The sequence below is a fragment of the Priapulus caudatus genome, unplaced genomic scaffold, assembly GCF_000485595.1.
Source record: "Priapulus caudatus unplaced genomic scaffold, Priapulus_caudatus-5.0.1 Scaffold1154, whole genome shotgun sequence".
NCBI lineage: Eukaryota > Metazoa > Priapulida > Priapulimorpha > Priapulimorphida > Priapulidae > Priapulus > Priapulus caudatus.
The window spans coordinates 27,885-38,909 of NW_014578215.1; the positions used below are offsets into that span (position 1 = coordinate 27,885).

Below are 11,025 nucleotides of genomic sequence, written 5' to 3' on the forward strand. Positions count from 1 at the left end.
ACACCGTATTACATAGGACAGGAGTAACGGGGTCGCTGTAAAACTTATAGTAAAAAAGCGTAAGAAATTCTTACGGAAATCAGCTTGTGGCAGTGGTAGAATTGAGCCAGAGCGAGAGCGCCATCTTTCGTGGAGTTTGAGTCGTATTTACTAGTATTACGAAAACCAAGAAATATATACGATGCCTCTTGCTAAATCTTTATACGTCATTTCTTTCAGGGGAAATCACGCACGCACGGAAAATCGCAGATTGGCGAAATGAAATTTCTTTTCATCAGTTGTAGAAACTTGAGATGAGCGATCGACCAGATCCATTCCATTTGACATGATCATGGATCCCTACGGCACTCCTAAACTATACGAAAAACAGGAAGTACTCCCACACCATCAGCAGAAGTCTGTCTGTGGGACACGACCGAAATACAGGGATGGACGTGTCCCAAAAGCCGTCAAAGTTTATACCGTCGTGCAAGAGTCAAAGTACTTAATGATTCAAGGTACCATTAAATTTTGCAAGCTTATGTCACGGTCACCAATAAGCTACCCTGTAATCTAGCCGCACTGCAGACAATTTACCATTTACGCAGTGAAAGTCGGTGGTGTATGTTGCATATTACTTAGTAGACGTATTTCTTGTGATGTCGATCATGTATTTCTAAAATCGCATGTGTTATGCAGGAGTAGATGCTCAAAAATTATCAGTACAGTAGTCTATCATATATCTGCGTGCGTAACCGCAAAAAGGTGTTTTGTCGATTTCTACTAAGGCGTGGGTTGATTCCGACTGTAATATGCGATCGACAACACTTTCGTCAGATTTTTCGCAGAAATTATCGCTATGCAAAAAAATGTAGCTGCACTATTTGCTATTTTATATACCACAACAGTATAAATTCATTGTAATTTTTACACTGAAGTAATCAGTAACATGTTTGCTATTAGGTAAGGCTATATTTCGTTAAATTGTTCTCGATCGTGCAATCATTTATGAAATAATTCCTTTATGCTGGAGTAATCAGTAACATGTTCGCTATTAGGTGAGGCCATATTTCGTTATATTGTTCTCGATCGTGCAATTATTTATGAAATAATTCCTTTACACTGTAGTAATCCTTTAACTCTCCCCCGCGCGTCCTTACAGGCGTGCCGGCTGTCGGTGCGGCGCGGGAACTCCTGGAACTGTTCTCGCTGCACGGCGCCATCGACGAGTATCGCACGCTGGACGAGTACCCGTGCGAGGAAGACTCGTTCACAGACGTCTACCTGCTGCGCTACCAACGCATCGACGGCGCGAGGCGGGCGAAGAGGAAGCTGGATGCGTTCTCCTTCTACGGCGGCGTGCTGCACGTCTGCTACGCTCCGGAGCACGAGACCGTCGCCGAGACGCGGGAGAAGCTCGGGGATCGGCGGAGGGCGGTCGCGGCGAGGTGCCGGGAACACGAGGCCGAGCGGGAGAAGGGGAAGAAGGCGGCGGCTGTGGCAGCGTACCGCACCCCCGACGCGGCGGCGGCGGCGGCGGCGGAGGACGCTGCGAGCGTCGGACGCACGCTAGCACAGACGTCTCATGGTGATGCATGGGTGCATGATGTGAGCCATCACCCACCACCGCCTCTCCCTCCTCCTCCTTCTCACCATCACCCACCTCCTCCTTTTCCACCTCCTCCTCACCATCACCCTCCTCCTCCTCCTCCTTACCATCACCCACCACCTCCTCTTCCACCTCCTCCTCACCATCACCCACCACCTCCCCATTTTCCTCCTCCTCCTCTTCAGATGTTTCTCAGTAACGGACAACACCCGCCGTTGCGCGAGCGTGCGGCGACCTCCACGGGAGATGTGCGACCGGCGGCACCCCCTGCTGGTACGTCTCGCCGATTTCCGGACGCCGGCGACTCGACATTTTCTCGCGTTACGAACCTCGAGGCATCGTCTCGCGTCGAAGCGAGTCGTCATCGTCGCGACGACGGCGACGAAATTCGTCTCGATGATCCGCGCGCACGCGACGGACGGACGGAAAACGGCGCGACTCGTGATCGTGCGAATGCGGGCGAGATTCGCGATTGTGCGAGCGCGGGCACGATCGTTGCCGGCAAGCTCGTTCGCAAGTTGAAAGCGGAGGAGAGGACGACGCCGAGACTCGTTCCCCGGCAGCTGTCGTCCGTCGCCAGGTTACAGCCGATCGACCGCGGCAGACGATCGAAACCTTGTCCTGCGGCGCCATCTAGTGCAGCTTCCGGTAATGACACTGCCGGCGCGTCTTCCGCGAAACCGAAGGTTGTTACTGTGATCGAGACGCCTGTGTTTCTGTCGAGGGAGGTTAGCGGTCCGAAACGACTCGATGGATCGATGACGGACCCGAATCGAGGCCTGCTGTCCGATACGGGCAGCGACTCGTTAAATAAGACGATGGTCAGTGTGCGTGAAGTTCTCAAGCGGACGACCGTTCCGACCATGGTGCCGAGACAAGTGAAGAAAGTTAAATTAACGTAATAACGAACGCGTGCGGTGATCACGGGTGTGCATCCATAATTAACCACATTAAAGTTTTCCATAATTAATTAATTCCATTTTTAACCTTATCCGCAAATCGACCAGCAGTGACAGACATCAGGTTGCATGCATTAGTTCGTCGATGTGTGATGTATTTGTGGTAATACTGATCGTTACCCGCTTAAAATTGCATAGGGGTATGATCGAGTACTTGCTGATTGAAACTGTACTCGGGTTTTTACCTATGTCATCGGTCGCAGTTTATTGGTCGAGCTGCCATGTACTAATGGAAAATGTGAAAACCGTGGTAGAGAAAAGCCCCTCATATTTGCAATACTGCTTGCAATACAGATGGAAGGCAACGAATTTAGATTGGCCTTAGAAAGGCGTAGGAAGTGCATAATATCATGCAGGATGTCTGCAAGAAGTTGTCGTTTTGATTGCAAACATGCACTAGAGGGCGACACTGGAAACGATCTAAGACTATGTTGAGCTGAATGCCATAGTTAACTGTCCTAGGTCTGCGTGTTGGGAGTACTGGAGGTATGCACCCATGTGAAAGTTTTAATATCGACAAGCAAACTGATGCATTTTACTGCATCCTGGTACACTGTTTCCAGATCTAACACCAATATTGGGGTAAAAACTGGAAACGTTTTGCATCGTACGCAGGGCATGGTTTTAGCCGCACAGCCACGTAGGACTTGCTGTAGGACCAGCAGTTCATAGCATAACATTAGTGTGTGGCACTGAGTTGAAGATGTGGGTATCGGCCATCCTTGTTGTACCGCCGTCCCGACTGTCTCTGGAGAGGGATTGCATATTCCTATGTTTGATGGCTCATGCACTTGGGCTGCTTCAATAATAAAATGATTGTAAATAAACACAAATTGTATTTACTACCAAAGTCTTCATGTTTATGTATTCTCTATATCGACTAATATTTTAATGTAGAAGCCGTTCGAGTGCACAAACTCGCAGAAAGATTGAGTGCCGATAATCTATCGTTCTGTGAGTTTGTGCGCGGTAGCGTGCGTGTGCGGTGAAACTGTGGGTTGCGGAGGAGCATTTGAACAGAATTTACGGGGAATTATTAATGATAATAGGCAATATAAAGTAGACAAACATTAAGACCTCGATGCAATTCGTTTTTATTTACTATCATTTTATTGAAACTGCACAAATGTCTGTGCCTGGCAGCCCATGCCCCCACTGCTGCCCACTTCAGGGACGTATCTCACACGAACAAACACTGCATACAATTATTGAATTCGAAGTATTTCATTTGAATAGTGAAGATAGGACATCAATATATGAATACACTATTACTTTGGGTTTTTTTTAATTCTGAATGAAGGTTATTGAAATTAGTAAATACCTCATAATACCGAGATCTAATAACTATTATAGTAATTATTATAATTAATATAATAGTCTACGCTACACTGTAGTTCAGAAAAGCGTGTACAGGTAACTTTATAATTGGCTAACAAATATCCTACTATAGCAACTCGTACAAGCTAACGTATACATACATACGTAAATACATACATAAACTCTAGGTTTACCTACTTGTTAAAACGACAGACAATCACAAACATTTAATGACTTATAAGCTCAATTGTGAAAAGACGATCGGTATGTGCCGGACATGTAAAATTAACACTAGTGTGGTGTTAAAAATATATCGTATTAGAGATTTATACATAATAAATCGCTAAAACTGATTCACCTTGGGTGGTTTTGCTGTGTCTCGGGTGCTAACGCGGGGATGTTTAATGGACGGTGGCGGGATTGCTTCGTCTGCCAATCTACACGGCGAGGGGTGTAACACTAAGCTCTGTAGAACATATGTTCGCGCTCTCGCCGGGTTCCACATGTGCTGGGAATCCATACCATTCAATATGATCTCTCTTTCTCCCTCTCTCTCTCTCTCTCTCTCTCTCTCTTTCTCTCTCTCTTTCTCCCTCTCTCTCTCTCTCTCTCTCTCTNTGATATTACCATGCGTGCACGCATACATATGTATGATATTACCATGCGTGCACGCATACATATGTATGATATTACCATGCACGCACGCATACATATGTATGATATTACCATGCGTGCACGCATACATATGTATAATATTACCATGCGTGCACGCATACATATGTATAATATTACCATGCACGCACGCATACATATGTATGATATTACCATGCGTGCACGCATACATATGTATAATATTACCATGCACGCACGCATACATATGTATAATATTACCATGCGTGCACGCATNGTGCACGCATACATATGTATGATATTACCATGCACGCACGCACGCATACATATGTATGATATTACCATGCACGCACGCATACATATGTATGATATTACCATGCGTGCACGCATACATATGTATGATATTACCATGCACGCACGCACGCATACATATGTATGATATTACCATGCACGCACGCATACATATGTATGATATTACCATGCACGCACGCACGCATACATAATAATGCATAATATTACCATGCGTGCACGCATTCTCGCGTGATATCAGGGATTGCGCACGCGTGTACGCGTATAGTAAATTGCTAACATGCGACTCGCGCATGCATAGATCAACTTCCCATCGGCTTTCTGTTTTCTTCGACCATTAAAACCACGTGAAATAGCTGCAAACGTAAGACTCGCACTCGCTCGTGGGCGGTCTCTCTCTATATAGCAGTGCCTGGCCGCCCGTTGTCCGCGCCACCGCTACACACATCCACACAGCAGCAGCCGAATATATGCGAGCCCGCGAAAATATATCCCTGTAATCCATCTCGCATAGTATCCCACGCGGGGCTTGTAGTAGGTGTCGTTCTTTCCTAATCATTTCTAACGGGCAATGTTGATGCGCGCGCATATAAGGCTATGACGCCACCCGCACACTGGCTATTCGGTGACACGCATAAACAGAGATGTATAAATACGCACGCACATACGCGCATATGCAGCCAAACAGCGGTTTCCTTTGACGGCGGCGGCATATGGGGAACGATAAAGCCTTAAAATGTTTATCCGCTGAGTGGTGCAAATGTAAATCGAACTAAATATTAAAGCGAGCAAGCTTTTTAGAAGGGCATCATACGGGATCGTGTAACAGGCATTGCGTCAACAACGCAAGCGATCTGTCAGATCAAGAGCTTAGAACATCTGTCGCTGGCTGCCTTGCTGCCCCCCTGCCTCCCTCTCGCGCGCCCGCGCCCGCACCCGCACCCGCACACCGCACACACACTCTTCTCATCGCTTCTCTCATCTCTCTCTCCTCTCTCTCTCTCTCTCATCTGCTCCTCATCTCCATCGCTCCTCTCTCTCTCTCTCTCTCGCTCATCATCTCTCTCTCTCTCTCATCTCTCTCTCATCTGTCTTTCTCTCTCTCTATCCTCTATCTCTTCTATCTCTCTCTCTCTCGTCCTTCTCTCTCTCCTCTCGTCTTCTCATCTCTCTCTCTGTTCTTCTCTCTCTCTCTCATCCACTCTCTACATCTCTCATATCTCTCTCTCAATATATATCACGACCCTTCTCTCTCTCTCATGTCTCTCTCTCTCATCATCTGTCTGTCTCTCTCCGTCTGCTCTCTACTCCGTCGCATCTCACATCTCTCTCCTTTCCCCTTTCTCTCTCTTCCTCTCTCTCTCTCCTTTCCCCCTTCTCTCTGTTCCTCTCTCCCTCTCTTTCTCTCGCCGGCTGCAGCAAACTGTTGCAGCTTCTTCGGCGGCGAACGAGTAGCTAGTGGATGTATATATCTGCTACCGCGCGTGCGTGCGTGCGTGCGTGCGTGCGTGCATGCATGCGGGGCAACAGCTCTGCATCTGCGCGGATAACATCAACACGCCATGCACGCCGCTGGTTTCAAATCGTTGCTTTGTCAGTGAAACATTGCCGCGCCGGAGATTCCGCCGCTGTTTGAGATTCCCCCCCCCTCCGAAAGTTTCCCTGCATCCGTTGCTATTACGGCTAAACTCCGCTCTCTCGTTGCTGTTTACCGCTGCGCACGCGAACAAAAACAAGCAACAGTGGAGAGAAAGGGAACGAGTGTTATTTGTGAATGCCGAAGTGTGTGTGTGTGTGTGTGTGTCCGACGGAAATCACAGACGTCCGAGTCCTCTGCGAACACAGGGCGTTACGTCATGACGGTAAACACTCGCATGTTCGCCGCCGGACATGCAGCGGTCACCACAACGCCATCATTGTGCCGCTCGCACGCACACCACGCACGCACACACGGATGTTCGACCCACAAACAGCGATTCGCTGACGGGGGACACACACACACACATGCTCTCTCTCTCAGGTCCAGCGAACGCAAACACACACGCGCACGCAACAAATACAAACATTAAGTGCCGCGCACTACGTCGCTACACGCCGGCGCATCACCGCGTGGAGACGGACTGCGGGTGTAACATCCCGGCTGCTGCTGCTGCCTGCATGCATGCATGCGCCGGAGACTAGCATGGTGGTGGTGTGTGTGTGGGGGGGGGGGGCCAATGCGGTAGAGTATAGCCGCTGTCCAATTACAGCTCAGCATGTAGCGCACTAGGCGATATCCCTTCAGCGCGTCACCCTATCCTCTGCAATAACATCGGGTACCATGGGACTCCCGTGGCGAAAACATGAGAACACACCAAAATAAAGCCTCCTCTGAGTTTGCAGAATGGATTCCCCGTGCCTCCCCGAACCTCTCCTCGCGATATCGCCACTTATTTATTTATCGCTGCTGCTGCCGGCGTCGGAGCAGCTCCCGCGCGAGGTGATAACATCTTATAAATCGATTACCCATCGACGGATCTCGGCCGCGGATCGCGAAGATGCGTTCAAGATGGCGGACGATCGAAGTCTAAACTGTCGTTAAACACGAGCTGTTATTCCCACGAAGCGTGTTAGCGTTGATGATGTGCATGCGGCTGCAGTTAATGACTTACACTTGTGCGCCCAATTACAGAACTCGTTGTGTGCGATGAACAGGGTCAATTCGCACACACGCCTCTTCCTCACTGCCGGGAAAACAATAAATACACTGTTTCCGCCTCCGCTGTTACTCGGCCGTGAGATTTCTAAAACGCATTTATTACTACCAATAATACTTGGTTTACAAGCTGCGCGCATGTATAGTGCATCATATTTAAAAGACTACGGGTTACGTGTACTGGACGAATGGTGATTAATACCAATGCTAATTATTATTTTCGTAAAATATAATTAGGTAGGTAATATTTATAATCATTCGGAAAAACAGAGGGAAAATAGCAATACGAGCATATAAACAGACAGACAGACGGACGAACGAACGGACAGACGGACGGGTGGATGGACGGACGGACGGACGGACGGGCGGAGACACACACACACAGACAGTGAAGGGGTAGGGGGGAGGGGTTCCAGACGCAACGAGAGACATAATATACCGGCTCACTCTAATGAAAATGTGCCGCTTCACCATTCCAGCCATAAAACTGTTTGCCCGGGGGAGCGCCATATAAAGCGCATGTATAAAGTAAACCATACACGCACGAACATCTCAAGCTAGAGAGCGCGCGGCGCGGTGTGCGTGTTTTGAGAACGCCGCTTTGTTGCCTCGCGCAGCCGATCTGCCGAGAATTCCTGCGTCTCAGAGGGGCGCCCGTTATCTATCCGCTTGTTAGTATATCTTTGCGAGCGACTGAAAGCCCACACCGGGTTTACTAGCGAACGATCAAGAGCAATACACGCAGCATCCAATCGGATGCTTAGCCGGTGAAACCGTGCACCGGCAGTCGGCGCTGGCACGCACGAATGAAGACATCGTTTAGGTGTCGTGCTCCGTCGCCTCAGACACTCATATAGCTAGTTATACACTCGTACTCAACTCGAGGCAGCGCTCTCAGCAAAGGTTTCCCACGTATGTGTGTCCCGTAGGCGCGGAAGCCGCACGGAGAGAGAGAGGCTGGGTGCGTGACGGACGGACGGCAGCATTTCATCCATCGTCAACGTCTACGCGGTAGACACCGTTATTCGAGTATTTGCTTCGCGGGGATTCGGTGTGTTTGCTGGTGTTAGTGCAGGTTTATTGTGACGTGACGCGAAATCGTGAAATCCGTTCGCTCTGTATCGATACCTGTATACTGGTACGCGTTCTTTGCGAAATAAACCAGAGAAGAGGCGAGAGAGAACAGGACAGAGATTCAAGAATACCCCGCGAAAGGGAGAGAAAGGGATAGAGAGACAAGGAGACAGAGAGGTATAAAATGAATAAATAAGTGATAGTCAGTGAAAGAGAAAGAGAGAGAGAGGAAGAGAGAAAGAGTTAAAGTGAGTGAGTGAGAGAACGGGAGAATCAGGCCGTGACTACATCACCGCATGAACGCGAACAGCGCATGAGAGAGCGCCGGACAAGGACCACCGTCACCTATCATCGTTCTTACGGATCATTGTGACTACCACCCCGCAACTTACGTATCGAAGAATCGATCGCATCATCGATACTAATAAATCTAAGCGATTACGACGCAGAGATACGCCCGTACGAACGTCGCTTCTCCGTGGGACCTGTCCTTCTTAATCAAACTCACGTACGAGTCATAGCTACGCGACTAACGTATATATATATATATATATATATAGTATAGTTACATACTAGCGTATGTAACACGTCAGCGTACGTTATACAGTAGGAGCTATAGAAGCGCGCGGGGGGGGGCAGCAGCGACCCTCCATCACTTACAGGAGTACATCTACATCTACATCCTTCTCGCCATGGTGCAGACACCGACATGCCACAGCCATGCAAGCTGCTCACGCCACGTGAACGCTTACTGAACTCTCGGCGAAGCACCACGGCCGACGATAGATCGCTTCCATCCGTCGCTGCATGCTGACGATGTCATATCTACAGCTTGCTGTCCTCCCGTGCGTCTAAACACGTCGGATAACACACCGCAACGAATACTAAGGTAATCTAACAATATAAAACTAAGGTAATTAACGCATTTCGCTAATTAAATAGAGCGTCGATGGGGGGGGGGTGATACGCAGTATAGTCCTCATATTGTCAGGAGTATTATAAAAGTGAATAACTAAGTAGTGATGATCAGTAATAAGTAATGACTTATAAATAATAATTATATTAAGGAGCTAAAAGTAAATTAAACAATATTTTACTTCTCGACAACGTCGTTCTAGTGTGATATCTTTTGAATAATGGAGATTATATGTTATAAATTAGTTTTATTTATTATTATTCATATTATCAGGAGTAGATAATATAATCTTCTATTATCTACTCCTGATATTATATATTAGTTTAGATTTAGCTAACGTTCAAGAGAAACACCGCCCAGAAAGAGTGGTTTCTTGAATTTACATACATTCGTATTTCTTACTTCATGATGAAAGCAATTCAGGATGAAATTTTCATCATGATTTTGTCGCCGGTTTCGTTTTGAGGCATAATATCGGTTTATTGTACTAAATCGGTTTATTTATGTTATTCAGGAATAGTATATTTTTTTAAATATTAATTCTCTAGAAAAAAATAAAACGGCAATGAGATGCTATTTGAAAGCGTTTCGTTTTGAAATTGAACTGTTAGTTGTGAATTCGGATTGTTTTCCTGTTCTTTCGGTTAATTGTCTGTATTTTATAAAGGACGAGATTACCATGTAATAAATTGCTATGCGAATAAACTTAACATAAATATTTACCCTACGAAAAATATATTAGCTTATTTAATATTCCAATAGTTATCTATCTACTACCAGTATCTATTTATCGATTTATTCATCGATATTACTCCCGAATGACTCGGGAGCAAAATACTGTATTGTAAATCTACGGATGTAGATAAACGTTAGGCCATGTTTTACTCACTAATAATTTATATATATATAAACAGTGGATTTCATTTTTGCATGCGCATATAATAAAATATTAAATAGTGGTAACCTGAACCTAAACTGATTAAATTATTGAAATTTGATTAATTAAATATATTCCATAAATATTATATTATATATAAAATAAACACACAAATATTTGTATGTATAAGTATATTTAATATGCATGCAAACGTGTAGCATAATCATTATAATTATGTCTATATTTATTTTTATTTATTTATTTATATTCTCATTGATAAATTTCCACTTAACCTACACTACATACACAACCGTGATTTTTAGTTTGAGCAGAAACGTCGCATAAGCTTTCTTTCGTCACTCATTCTATGTAAAATCAGGCTGAATTGTAATATATATATATATATACATATAATTTAGCAGGGTACAGCTAACTGTCATGACTAACATCTTGGAACAGAGGAATATTACCAAGAGCATATAAAGAAGGAAGAATATATATATATCTCTTTAGGATATACCCTTCTTTATATGCTCTTGATATTACGCATAATCTTCCAGCCAGCCCGCCGGTAGTGTATTACGGACTCACGCAAATACACGGCGAAGGAAGATTTATCTACGTAAAGCTTATATCACTAACAGTGTTAGTAGTATATAT

General features: G+C 45.9%; 1 protein-coding gene across 1 annotated transcript in view; it reads left to right on the forward strand.

The window, feature by feature from the left end:
* Nucleotides 1–8,285: 8,285 nt before the first annotated feature.
* The window catches only part of LOC106815594 (doublesex- and mab-3-related transcription factor 2-like), a 6,840-nt gene continuing 4,100 nt past the window's right edge, over nucleotides 8,286–11,025 (forward strand). Inside the window, exon 1 of the mRNA XM_014820073.1 lies at nucleotides 8,286–9,461. The gene's annotated coding sequence lies outside the window, so the exon portion shown is untranslated. The remainder of the gene's footprint in view (nucleotides 9,462–11,025) is intronic.